Source organism: Salmo trutta, chromosome 24 (genome assembly GCF_901001165.1).
Source record: "Salmo trutta chromosome 24, fSalTru1.1, whole genome shotgun sequence".
NCBI lineage: Eukaryota > Metazoa > Chordata > Actinopteri > Salmoniformes > Salmonidae > Salmo > Salmo trutta.
Window position 1 is genome coordinate 3,525,201 of NC_042980.1, and position 14,303 is coordinate 3,539,503.

The 14,303-nt window shown below is 45.9% G+C and overlaps 1 non-coding gene across 1 annotated transcript; it reads right to left on the minus strand.

Annotated features, from left to right (window-relative positions):
• Positions 1-9,303: 9,303 nt before the first annotated feature.
• On the minus strand, positions 9,304-9,488 carry LOC115161574 (U2 spliceosomal RNA). The gene has a single exon (XR_003869295.1). It is a non-coding gene; the product is annotated as a U2 spliceosomal RNA (small nuclear RNA).
• Between the last annotated feature and the right edge of the window lie 4,815 nt (positions 9,489-14,303).

A 14,303-nucleotide genomic window follows, 5' to 3' on the forward strand; every position in this document is an offset into this window, starting at 1 on the left:
GGCAATCAGTTCACATATGGTGTCCAGAGCACAGCTGGGGGCAGAGGGTGGTCTATATAGCAAGCGGCAACGGTGAGAGACTTGTTTTTAGAGAGGTGGATTTTTAAAAGTAGAAGTTCAAATTGTTTGGGTACAGACCTGGATAGCCTGCAGAGTTCTGTCTTACTATCTTTGCAGTAGATTGCAACTCCGCCCCCTTTGAAAGTTCTATCTTGGCGGAAAATGTTATACACTGCTCCAAAAAATAAAGGGAACACTAAAATAACACATCCTAGATCTGAATGAATGAAATAATCTTATGAAATACTTTTTTCTTTACATAGTTGAATGTGCTGACAACAAAATCACACAAAAATAATCAATGGAAATCCAATTTATCAACCCATGAAGGTCTGTATTTGAAGTCACACTCAAACTTAAAGTGGGAAACCACACTACAGGCTGATCCAACTTTGATGTAATGTCCTTAAAACATGTCAAAATGAGGCTCAGTAGTGTGTGTGTGGCCTCCACGTGCCTGTATGACCTCCCTACAATGCCTGGGCATGCTCCTGATGAGGTGGCGGATGGTCTCCTGAGGGATCTCCTCCCAGACCTGGACTAAAGCATCCGCCAACTCCTGGACAGTCTGTGGTGCAACGTGGCGTTGGTGGATGGAGCGAGACATGATGTCCCAGATGTGCTCAATTGGATTCAGGTCTGGGGAACGGGCGGGCCAGTCCATAGCATCAATGCCTTCCTCTTGCAGGAACTGCTGACACACTCCAGCCACATGAGGTCTAGCATTGTCTTGCATTAGGAGGAACCCAGGGCCAACCGCACCAGCATATGGTCTCACAAGGGGTCTGAGGATCTCATCTCGGTACCTAATGGCAATCAGGCTACCTCTGGCGAGCACGTGGAGGGCTGTGCGGCCCCCCAAAGAAATGCCACGCCAAACCGGTCATGCTGGAGGATGTTGCAGGCAGCAGAACGTTCTCCACGGCGTCTCCAGACTCTGTCACGTCTGTCACATGTGCTCAGTGTGAACCTGCTTTCATCTGAAGCGCACACGGCGCCAGTGGCAAATTTGCCAATCTTGGTGTTCTCTGGCAAATGCCAAACGTCCTGCACGGTGTTGGGCTGTAAGCACAATCCCCACCTGTGGACCTCGGGCCCTCATACCACCCTCATGGAGTCTGTTTCTGACTGTTTGAGCAGACACATGCTTATTTGTGGCCTGCTGGAGGTTATTTTGCAGGGCTCTGGCAGTGCTCCTCCTGCTCCTCCTTGCACAAAAGCGGAGGTAGCGGTCCTGCTGCTGGGTTGTTGCCCTCCTACGGCCTCCTCCACGTCTCCTGATGTACTGGCCTGTCTCCTGGTAGCGCCTCCATGCTCTGGACACTACGCTGACAGACACAGCAAACTTTCTTTCCACAGCTCGCATTGATGTGCCATCCTGGATGAGCTGCACTACCTGAGCCACTTGTGTGGGTTGTAGACTCCGTCTCATGCTACCACTAGAGTGAAAGTACCGCCAGCATTCAAAAGTGACCAAAACATCAGCCAGGAAGCATAGGAACTGAGAAGTGGTCACCACCTGCAGAACCACTCCTTTATTGGGGGCGTCTTGCTAATTGCCTATAATTTCCACCTGTTGTCTATTCCATTTGCACAACAGCATGTGAAATTTATTGTCAATCAGTGTTGCTTCCTAAGTGGACAGTTTGATTTCACAGAAGTGTGATTGACTTGGAGTTACATTGTTGTTTAAGTGTTCCCTTTATTTTTTTGAGCAGTGTATTTAAGGATGGAGATTTCAGGGTTTTTGGTGGTTTTCCTAAGCCAGGATTCAGACACAGCTAGGACATCCAGGTTGGCAGAGTGTGCTAAAGCAGTGAATAAAACAAACTTAGGGAGTAGGCTTCTAATGTTAACATGCATGAAACCAAGGCTTTTACGGTTACAGAAGTCAACAAATGAGAGCACCTGGGGAGTGGGAGTGGAGCTAGGCACTGCAGGACCTGGATTAACCTCCACATCACTAGAGGAACAGAGGAGAAGTAGGATAAGGGTACGGCTAAAGGCTATACGAACTGGCCGTCTAGCACGTTCGGAACAGAGAGTAAAAGGAGCAGGTTTCTAGGAACAATAGCATAGATTCAAGGCATAGTGTACAGACAAAGGTAAGGTAGGATGTGAGTGCATTGGAGGTAAACCTAGGCATGGAGTAATGATGAGAGAGATATAGTCTCTAGAGACTTTTAAACCAGATGATGTCATTGCATATGTAGGAGGTGGAACAACATGGTTGGTTAAGGCATATTGATCAGGACTAGGGGCTCTACAGTGAAATAAGACAGTTATCACTAACCAGGACAGTAATGGACGAGGCATATTGATATTAGAGAGAGGCATGCATAGCCAAGTGAACATATGGGTCCAGTGAGTGGTTGGGCTGGCTGGGGACACGGAGATTCAGACAGTCAGCAGGCCGGTGCTAACAAGCTAGCAGTTAGTTGACCAGGGCTAGCAAGTTAGCAGAAGGGCCTTTGGGGGATGTCGCGATGGAGGTAAGACTGTTTTTGCCTCTTCGTGCGGATTAGTAGGGTTCCAAGTAGCTGCTGGTCTTCAGCGGACATTGCACCTGAGGGGCCTGTTGGAATCCTCGGGCAGATTATGCCGGTATTCCAGTCGTAGTGGATCGGCGGGGTTCCGTGCCCCATACCGGCAGTAGAAGAGGTCCGGATATTGTAGCTTCAGTGGTAGCCCAGGAGCCCAAGCCGGGCTAGCTTCAGGCAAATTGGTGCTTGCTCCGGGATGGAAACGCTAGCCAGGAGTATTCCCCCGGGATTGCAGTTAGCTAGTTGCGAAGGTCCAGATGAAAATGTTGAGAGTTTGCGGTAGGAATCCGTGGATATAGAGAGAAAAAAATAGGTCCGTTATGCTCTGGTTTGAGTCACGTTGTACGAACTGGCGAGAGCTTTCGAGCTAAAGTTTAACTGATGACCGCTAGCAGTGGTTTGCTGACTGATAGCAGGTAGGTGGATAAATTAGCTGGCTAGCTTCAGTTGAGGGATTCCAGATCCGAAGTAAATAGAAATACTTTAGAAAAAAACAGATCCACGCAACATTGGGTGAGGAGGGTTGTAGGAGAGTATTTAGAAGTTGAGGTTTAAGAAAATATTTTAAAAAGATATATACAAGGCACACAAAAAGACAAAGACGTCTGCCTGCTACGCCATCTTGGAATTAATCTGGTCTTCCTGCTGTCAGAGTGCTTTTGAAAATGTGAAACTGCTTCTTAGCTCTGACCCTGTGTTGGCAGCCCCATGATTGGAACTGCCTTCAGCCTTTATGTGGATGCCAGTAACTTAGGGGCAGGTGTAGTGTTGCTTCAAGCAGATGGGGGTGTTGAACATCCTGTTAGCTGTTAAACTTTCGGGAGAAATAACAAACAGTTTAATTATTCAGTGGGGGAGAAGGAGGCCCTTGCTTTAATCTGGGCGTTGCAGCATATGTGTGGTCACTATTGTGCTTTACACTAACCACAACCCACTTACTTTCCTGCACACCATGCTTTGCCCAAATCGCAGGATTATGCGCTGGTGTTTGTTCCTGCAGGCGTTCCATTTGGATGTGCGACATGTAAAAAGTGTGGATAATGTGGTGGCTGATGCGCTTTCCCGTGCACCGATTTAGTCGATCTTCGGACGCCTTCGTTGTTTGTTTTCATTTTTGGTTGGTGGTCTGTACCGGGTTTATTTTGTCCTTCCTGTTGCTCTGGCTTCTACTCTCCTGTCACTTGGTCTCCATTTCTTTCTCTTAAATTGCTTCCAGGTACCGTGGTTTCTGAGGTTGGATGGGGTCAGGTGATTTGGTTGGGTTGGTACCATGGGCATCCGGTGGGCCTCTTACCTTTATGGTTTTTATAGTATTTTGTATCTGAACCTTTATTATTATGGTTTTTGACCAGGTGTATTTGTGTGGTTGTGGGTTTTGTTTTCAGGTCTTTGTTAGTTCCTGATTTTCATTGGATGGGGTGTTACACCCCCTCGGTTTCCCTGCCTCCTCCTCTGTTTGTGTTTATATTTGCAGATTGGGGACAGGAGGAGCTGATTGGGTCGTTATTAAGGTGACAAGTTGCACCTGGGTTTGGGATCAACTAGGTGATAAAAGGTCCTGATTCCCAGTCCTGCATCTCTCTCTCCACAAGCACCATTTTATTTTATGATCTGGTTGATTGTTTTTGATTAGGTGCACCTTTAACACTTACACACATTTTACCTTCATCCATGTATTTACATTACATGCCTACTTTCACAAGTTAGTTTTCTTGTTCAAACCTAGGCTAAGCACTATGCCTCCCTCCATGCATTTACATTGCATGCCTACTTTCACAAGTTAGTTTTCTTGTTCAAATCTAGGCTAAGCACTATGCTTCCCTCAGTCATATGTTGAACAACATCCCTTATTGTACAAGTAATATCCCTCCCAGGAACACTGTACGTCTGAATCAGATATGATACTCCCATCACTTTATTAACACAGTTAGCGAAAACCCTTGCCAAAATCTTATCAGTATTCCGTAAACTTAAAGGCCTAAAATTTTCCAGCTTCTCCCTACTCCATTTGTTTTATAATATTTAACAATCTTGTGGACAATGATTCTGGAACTACCTGTGCCCGTCCCATGTACACATACACGTCCAAGAATACAGGTGCTAAAATATCCACAAATCGATGATAAAACTCACTTTTCAGCCCATCTGATCCCGGACTTTTATTCCTATTACTGGCCAAGACAGCCTCCCGTATCTCCATCAACGTCATATCTATGTCAACATTTTTCGTTCAGCATCAGATAATTTAGCATCAATAAAACCTAAAACCTCACTACAGCCATGATCGCCATCATTGCCCCCATACATACACTCTTTTCAAAGTTATGTACAGCAGCCTGAGGTTCCATAAAGCCTGCCACATCATAACCCTCCACCGTGTCAACTTTTTCCAGCTCAATGTCAAGCCGTTAATTCAAAGCTATACGCTCCCTCTTTTAAAAGAAAATTCCTCTGTCTTGAATAGTCAACCCTCTAATCTTCTCGTTTAGACCCTCACACCACAATCCCAAAAAACACATTTAATACAATCGGCGTTCATATCAATATATTTTTCTTCTTTTAGTAGCTCAGCATTCAAACACTGTACACCACCCCCTCTAGTAGGCACACTGTGACCCAGCAGGAACCCAAGAGAGGGGTGATCACTTAAAAAATGTAAATCATACCAAATCTTGTGAACATATTGCACCACATTTACAGCCGCTAAACAATAATCAATGCGGCTTTGCCTGAGACCGTTTTAAAACAACCTGCCTCCTTGAGAAAGCTCTCACCTGGATGTATACCCTGACATACATCACTCAATGATCATTCATTACCTCCAGCAAGACTAGCCTAGACAGATCAGAGCACAACAATGTACTCCTTGACGTGTCCAGTTTAGTCAAACGAACGTTAAAATCCCCCAACCAATATACAGTTACCCACACAATGTTGCTCAAGTGACTGAAAAATCACGGCTCGGTCAATCTCAGGTGCATAAACATTCAAAAGCCTACCCTCACCCGTGTGCACTTCCCTAATATGCTGCACACTATCCCGCTTAATTAAAATAGCAACCCCACACGTCCTCTCCCTACCATTATTAAAATAAAGCAAATCCATCCACCGCTTTCTTACTCCATCCATCATACTGTCAGTCCAGTGTCTCTTGAAGGTATAAAATAACAGCCTAAAGTAGGCTTACTGTCTGGTCTAACTTTTCCATATGTCTTAGTCTCATTAATATTGACATAACGCTCACCATGAGTAGGAGTGTGATGTTTGTTTCCATCATACGGACTGCATCTGAAGCTGCTGTTTTGGCAAATGAGTACAGTTGAAGTTGGAAGTTTACATACAACTTAGGCAAATATATGTAAACCCAGTTTTTCACTTTCTGACATTTAATCCTAATCCTAGCCTGTCTTTGGTCAGTTAGGATCACCACTTTATTTTAAGAATGTGAAATGTCAGAAAAAATAGATTCATTTCAGCTTTTATTTCTTTCATCACATTCCCAGTGGGTCAGAAGTTTACATACACTCAATTAGTATTTGGTAGCATTGCCTTTAAATTGTTTAACTTGGGTAGCCTTTCACAAGCTTCCCACAAAGTTGGGTACATTTTGGCCCATTTCTCCTGACAGAGCTGGTGGAACTGAGTCAGGTTTGTAGGCCTCCTTGCTCGCACATGCTTTTTCAGTTCTGCCCACAAATTTTATATAGGATTATGGGGAGGGCTTTGTGATGGCCACTCCAATACCTTGACTTTGTTGTCCTTAAGCCATTTTGCCACAACTTTGGAACTATACTTGGGGTCATTGTCCATTTGGAAGACCCATTTCTGACCAAGCTTTAACTTCCTGACTGATGTCTTCAGCTGTTGCTTCAATATATCCAAGTAATTTTCCTCTTCATGACGCCATCTATTTTGTGAAGTGCACCAATTCCTAAAGCAGCAAAGCACCCCCACAACATGATGCTGCCACCCCCGTGCTTCACAGTTGGGATGGTGTTCTTTGGGCTTGCAAGCCTCCCCCTTTTTTCCTCCAAAGATAACGATCGTCATTATGGCCAAACTGTTCTATTTTTGTTTCTTCAGACCAGAGGACAATTCTCAAAAAATTACAATCTTTGTCCCCATGTGCAGTTGCAAACCATAGTCTAGCTTTTTTATGGCTGTTTTGGAGTGGTGGCTTCTTCCTTGCTGAGCGGCCTTTCAGGTTAGGTTGATATAGGACTCGTTTTACTGTGGATATAGATGATTTTGTACCTGTTTCCTACAGAATCTGGGATTGATTTGCACTTTTCGCACCAAAGTACGTTCATCTCGGCTGCTTGGTCCCATGGTGTTTTTACAGATGAACGTGGTACCTTCAGGCATTTGGAAATTGCTCGCAAGGATGAACCAGACTTGTGGAGGTCTACAATTTTGTTTCTGAGTTCTTGGCTGATTTCTTTTAATTTTCCCATGATGTCAAGCAAAGATTGTAAGTAGGCCTTGAAATACATCCACAGGTACACCACCAATTGACTCAAACGATGTCAATTAGCATATCAGAATCTTCTAAAGTCATGACATAATTTTCTGGAATTTTCCAAGCCGCTTAAAGCTACAGTCAACGTAGTGTATGTAAACTTCTGACCCACTGGAATTGTGGTACAGTGAATTATAAGTGAAATAATCTGTCTGTAAACTATTGTTGGAAAAATTACTTGTGTCATGCAGAAAGTAGATGTCCTAACCGACTTGCCAAAACTGTAGTTTGTTAACCTCTCTAGGGTATGTGGGACGAACTCATCCCACCTACGTAACAGCCACTGAAATCCAGTGGCGCGATTTTTGAATCGTTAGAAATACTATTACTTCAATTTCTCAAACATATGACTATTTTACAGCTATTTAAAGACAAGAATCTCGTTCATCTAACCCCACTGTCCGATTTCAAAAAGGCTTTACAACGAAAGCAAAACATTAGATTATGTCAGCAGAGTGCCCAGCCAGAAAAAATCAGACACCCATTTTTCAAGCTAGCATATCATGTCACATAAACCCAAACCACAGCTAAATGCAGCACTAACCTTTTATGATCTTCATCAGATGACACACCTAGGACATTGTGTTATACAATACATGCATGTCTGTTCAATCAAGTTCATATTTATATCAAAAAACAGCTTTTTACATTAGCATGTGACGTTCAGAAAAAGCATAACCCCCGCAAACTTCCGGGGAATTTACTAACAGTTTGCTAAATTACTCACGATAAAAGTTCACAAAAAGCATAACAATTATTTTAAGAATTATAGATACATTACTCCTCTATGCACTCGATGTCCGATTTTAAAATAGCTTTTCGGATGAAGCACATTTTGCAATAATCTAAGTACATAGCCCGGCATCACAGGGCTAGCTATTTAGATACCCACCCATGTCAGCCTCCACCAAAATCACATTTCCTATAAGAAAAATGTTCTTACCTTGCTTGTTCTTCATCAGAATACACTGCCAGGACTTCTACTTCAATAACAAATGTTGGTTTGGTCCCAAATAATCCATCGTTATATCCAAACAGCGACGTTTTGTTCGTGAGTTCTAGACACTATCAGAATGCTTCATCACGGTGTCGCGCATGGCGCATTGGCATGACAAAAAATGTCTAAATATTCCATTACCGTACTTCGAAGCATGTCAACCGCTGTTTAAAACCAATTTTTATGCCATTTATCTCGTAGATAAGTGATAATATTCCGACTGGGAATATGCATTGAGCCTAAAAAGCCGAATAAATTTATCCTCAGGAGCGAATCGTGCACGTGCCTCATTCAAAGGTCCTCTGAGCAGCCACTTACAAAAGGTGATAATGTGTTTCAGCCTGAGGCTCCCTCGTAAACCTTCAGGTTTTTCGCGGGTTCTGAGAGCCTATTGGAGCCCTGGGAATTGTCACGTTACAGCTAAGATCCTTACTTTTCAATAAAAAGATGCAAGACGCACGACTCCTTGTCAGACAGGGTACTTCCTGCTTGAAACCTTGTCAGGTTTTTGCCTGCCATAGGAGTTCTGTTATACTCACAGACACCATTCAAACAGTTTTAGAAAATTCAGAGTGTTTTCTATCCAAACCTGAACAATAATATGCATATTCTAGCTTCTGAGTTGGTGTAGGAGGCAGTTAAAAATGGGAACATATTTTTTCCAAAATTCTCAATACTGCCCCCTATTCCAAACAGGTTAAGCCTAGTGCGACTATTTGTTCAAAGCCCGGAAAACACGCCAGTCGTCGTCGGGCTTGAACTCAATTGCACAGACAGACAGACAGACAGACAGACAGACAGACAGACAGACAGACAGACAGACAGACAGACAGACAGACAGACAGACAGACAGACAGACACACACACACACAGAGACACACACACACACAGACACACACACACACAGAGACACACACACACACACACAGAGACACACACACACACACACACACACACACACACAGAGACACACACACATACACACGGACACAATCCTGACCAATGTATTTTTATTTATTTTTTTTTAAAAATTTCAAGTAAAATTGCGGGAAAACGGGGGACCCCATGAAGGGGGCTTCGCCCTTGTTTCAGTTTGGATGATTCTTCTTTTTTCATTCCTTCTCTTCTTCTGCTAGCTGTTTTACATAGCTTTGTGTATTTCTTTTTCCTTGACAATGAGAGAAAAGTGTTGCACCGTTCCCGGAGGTACTGCAATACCGGGTCGATGCGTGGAGCGGACGGAGCAAGCCCCATTTCCGACTCCCTGTTCGAAAAATCCATTTAATATGTAGTCCCCCGATGGGGGACGTATCAGATATTAAACTGATAAGAACAGATTTTTTTTTTTTTTTTTTTGGGGAAAAGTTTTTATTATCACAATTCCTTTAAGGACAGCTCACATATATTTGTACATCATTTTATACACATAAAAACGGCATGAACGCATAAAACACAGCATTTGAAGATTACATTTAAATTTGTAAAAAAGTACATGTTGTTAAAACCAATAAAAACAACCATGATTAAAAGTACTTTTCATTGTGGAAAACATCAAATCTGTAAAAGCCATTTAAAATGTGTACAAATGATTTAACAAGGTAAAACATTTTTAAGACATGAAAAACATGTTAAAAAGTCACTTGCTAAAAGGCTGTCTTCGGTCCTTTGTACAGGAGCGGGGTGAGTCCTTATCAAACTTGCCTCCTCCTGCTCTTCCGAATCAATCATCGTCCCGTCCTTCGGGGCCCAGAGGAGATGCCTCCCCTAGGTGCATCGCCCTAGGCGCCGCAGCGCTGTCAGGCCGTGGCCGCAGGGACCTTGGGTGTTGTGGGGGACCCTTCGCCTGGGGTCGAGGCCCCCTTCCTTCTGTACCACCCCAGGGCCTCTGTGGCTACCATGGCCACTGCCTGGGGGGTGGTGTCGACCTGTTTCGCTACCAGCAGGTTGCGGGAGGACCACAGTGCTGCCTTCAGACACGTGAGGGTGGGCCAGAGCTTGGTGAAGGCCTTTGATGGAATGGGCCTTCGGCCCACCCCATACAGCACGAGCTGGGGCGTTAGGTCCTCCCCTGCTGGCAGACACGAGGAGATCAGGGGGCCTACTTCCTTCCACAGGTCCCTAGCGGCTCTGCACTCCCAGAGCAAGTGCCTCACCGACTCTTCTTGGCCACAGCCTGGTCGGGGGCATGCGGATGTCCTCACCATGCCCCGGGAGTGCATAACGGCCCTGACCGGGAGGATCTCGTGGGCGACCATCCAGGACAGGTCCCGGTGCTGATTCAGGAGAGCAGGATGGGCCACATTACGCCAAACCGTTGTGGGCTCGCCTATAGCAAGCCCGCGCACTGGACACACTGGTTCCCGGTCCTGCACAAGAGAGAGAAGAGAGCGATGTTTAGTTAAAACTGTGACTGCTTCTTTTTCCAATTTAAAATGTCTTAAAAACTTCTGGAGCTGGGCGTAGTGTGTGGGAAGCAGGAAAGAGACTGGGGCTCGCAGGTCGACTGGGATCAGCCTCAGAGTCCTGAGGTAAGATCCCAGCCAGAACCGTGCGAGGGCCTGAGTCTTATTGGTGGCCAGGGAGGTGGCCAGAGTGAGGTGTAACGCTGTGTAGCGGCTGCCCAGGAACAAGTAGAGGTCAGGCAAGCCTTTCCCCCCCTTGGACCTGGGCCTCTTGACCACCTCCCTCCTCAGCCTCTCCCACTTGCTCCCCCACAAGAAGTAAAACAGCATCCGCTCCAGGGCTAAAAGAGTTCTCCTAGGGGGGATAAAAACAGAACTGATTAATAAAAGCACAGGTAAAATCACTGCTTTAATGATTAAAACCTTGCCCTCAAAAGTCAGCTGTCGTAGTTCCCAAAAACCCAGTCTCTGTCTTACTGTCCCCAGGATCCCACTCCAATTTCCGCTCCCTCCTCCCTCCTGGTCAAACTTTACCCCCAGTACCCTTATGTCCGTCGTTTTAACCGTCAGTGGTAGTCTGGTCAAGTCTGGGTCTGCCCACGGTCCGAAAAATTGGGCCTCTGTCTTGTCTCTGTTCAGTCTCGCCCCAGAGGCTCGTCCGTACCAGTCAGTCCTGTCCAGGGTCCTGTCGACGGATAAAAGGTCGGTGCATAAAATGTTGACGTCGTCCATGTAAAATACGCACTTGGCGGTCATCCCCCCACTCCCCGGGATACCCACCCCACTGATCCGTTGGTCCCTTCTCAAGACCTGTGCCAGTGGTTCAATACAGGCCACAAACAGAAGAGGAGATAACGGACAGCCCTGACGGACGCCGCAGTGTACTCCCACTGCCTTTGACAGATGCCCATTTACAAGGATTTTGCTGGTGATGTCGCCGTACAGCAGTCCCACCCAAGCTAAAAACCTGTCCGGGAAACCCATTTTTTGCAGTACCTTAAAGAGGTACTGGTGCGAGACCCGATCAAAGGCTTTTTCAAAATCTAAATTTAGGACTACAAGCCGCATATTTCTGTCTCTCGCATAACAGATGGCATCTCGGATCAGTATCAGGCTGTCCGTGATCTTCCTTCCGGGAATGGCACAGGTTTGATCCGGGTGGATCACCTCCCCTAAAACAGAAGACATTCTGAGTGTTAAAACCTTGGTAAAAAGTTTACAATCAAAATTTAAAAGGGTTATCGGTCTCCAGTTCTTTAGGTCTGTCCTGTCGTTTTTCTTATATAAAAGAGTCACGATCCCCACTCTAAAACTGTCAGGTAGTCTGTCAAGGTGTTCAAAGTCAGTAAAAACAGTCAAAAGTTCGTCGGCTAAAACATCCCAAAAGGTCAGATAAAACTCCAAGGGGAGGCCGTCCTCCCCCGGTGACTTACCCCTCTTAAAATGCTTCAGTCCTTGGTCAATTTCTGTCCTCGTCAAGTCTTTTGTCAGGTCGTCTGTGTTGGGTAAGGTCTTGTCAATGTATGTTAAAACGTCCCCCATTGTTTCCTCGCATACATCTTTTACCCCAAACAGTTCCCCATAAAAATCCTCGACTACTTTTTCCATTCCTTCTGTGTCTGTTTTTAAAAGCCCATCTTTATTTTTTAAACCTGTCATTAACCTACCCTTACTAACTATTTTCTTAAAAAAGTACCTTGTGCACTTCTCCCCCTCTTCTAGTTCCCTTTCCTTGCTTCTTAAAATAACCCCTTTGCTTTTTTGTTCTGCTAAAAGTGCCATTTCCTTTTTAACTAATTTAATTTCGTGGTTAAAATCAAAGCCCTGTTGGCCTAGATTAAAATACCTTTCCAGTCGCTTTTGCAGTCCCACCATGCATCTATCTTTTTCTTTACTTTTCTTCTTTCCTATCTCTCTAAAGAAAGTCCTCGTCCTACCCTTCACCATTTCCCACCATTGTGCTCGTGTGTCAAAGAAGTCCTGTAGCGTCTGCCACTGGCTGAACTGCTCCCTGTACTGGCTAACTACTCTATCATCTTCTAAAAGGGAACAGTTCAATTTCCAGGGCCCTCTTCCCACAGTCACACCCGAAGTTAGTGAAAGGGTGCACGTCAGCATTACGTGATCTGAGAAAAAGGCAGGGGTTATTCTAGCATCAGTTGGGGGGCAGTCCCGGGTAAACAGATAGTCAATGCGAGAGGCTCTGGTGCCGTCACCACTGGTCCAGGTGAAGCCCTCCTCTCTTGGATGCAGGGTTTTAAAACAGTCGGTCAGTTTAAAATCCCTGCACAGCCCTTGCAATAAAACACTTGACCTATCTACCTTAAAATCCTCTCCCGCCCCTCTCCTGTCTGCTCTACTTAAAACACAATTAAAATCCCCACCCACGACTAGAGGATCCCTCCCTAGCAGGTGGGACTGCAAGTCTTCTAAAAGTGCGCACCGGTCATGTTTGTCGTTAAAACCATACACATTTAGCATGTTAAAATCTCTCCCCATAAAAGTACAATTGGCTAAAAGAGCACGCCCACCTACCACCACCGTGCTCCCCCTCACCACCACCTGTGGGGTCTTGATTAAAATGGCAACACCGTCGTTTTTATTAAAATTTGAGCCACTCCAAATGGAGGGCCCATGCTGCCACTTGTCCTCCCATTTCCTATAAGAGGATAAAAAGGGTAGACCACACTCCTGTAATAAAAACACATCTGAATTAAACCTTTCTAAAAAGGATAAAACCGACTGTGCTCTTCTTTCTGTTTTTATGCTTCTCACATTTATGGTGGTGATGTTAAAAGCCATAAGAGGGGTGAGTAAAAACAGTGCTTAAAAGAAAAGGCATTTAAACAGTTAAAAGGGGGTTACTTGTCTAGTGCTTCCTCTCTCTCCCGCCGGGGTAACGGGGGATGGCAGGGAGAGGAGGTTAAAACAGGACTTAAAAAGGAGATTGTGTTGGGGGAGTTGGGAGGGAAGGTTCTGGGTTCTTCCTCCCCCTGGGAGCTCTCCCATTCCAATTTGCCCTTTTTTTCATCGCCTTGTTCGGGGTCGGAGAGCTCCTCAGCATTTCTTTTTCGTGGGGGGAGGTGTTCTTCCAGAATCTCCACTCCCTCTCCCGTATCTCCTGACGCTGTCTCCACAGCTTTCTCTGACACAGTCTCCATACTGTCTGACCCACTTGGGGAGTTCTCACTCAAGACCTCTCCGGGGCCGTCTTTCTCGGCCCTTTCTCCTTCAGGGGTCACATTAATCTGGGGCAGGGGGATTGGGGGGGAGGGGGGTTTGTCCTCTCCTCCCACTTTTTCCACCACTGCACCTTCCGCGCCCTCCACTACCACCGGCTCCACCACTACCTCCTCAACCACCACCGGCTCCACCACCACCTCCTCGGCAACTGCCGTTCCCTCCCCTTGGCGCTCAGAAGCCCGGTCCGCGGCCGCCGTCTCCCTCCTCTCGGCCCTGACCTTATTGGCCCAGGAGAAGGGGCAGCCGCGGATGAGGTGGGACCGCTCGCCACAGAGGTTGCACGACCTTCCGTTCGTGCACTCCTCGTAGCGGTGGCCCACCTCCCGGCACTTCATGCAGACGACCTTTTTACAGGCCTCTGCGAGATAGCCATGTTCACCACACTTACGGCACAGCTTAGGCTGGTCCTGGTAGTGAACATGGCCCCTATTCTCTCCGAGGACTATGGTGGATGGGATGGCTTTCAACCCACCATAGCCCCCAGGGTCCTCCCTCTGCTGGACAGTAACCCTCCAGGCCCCTGTCCAGATCCCATCGGG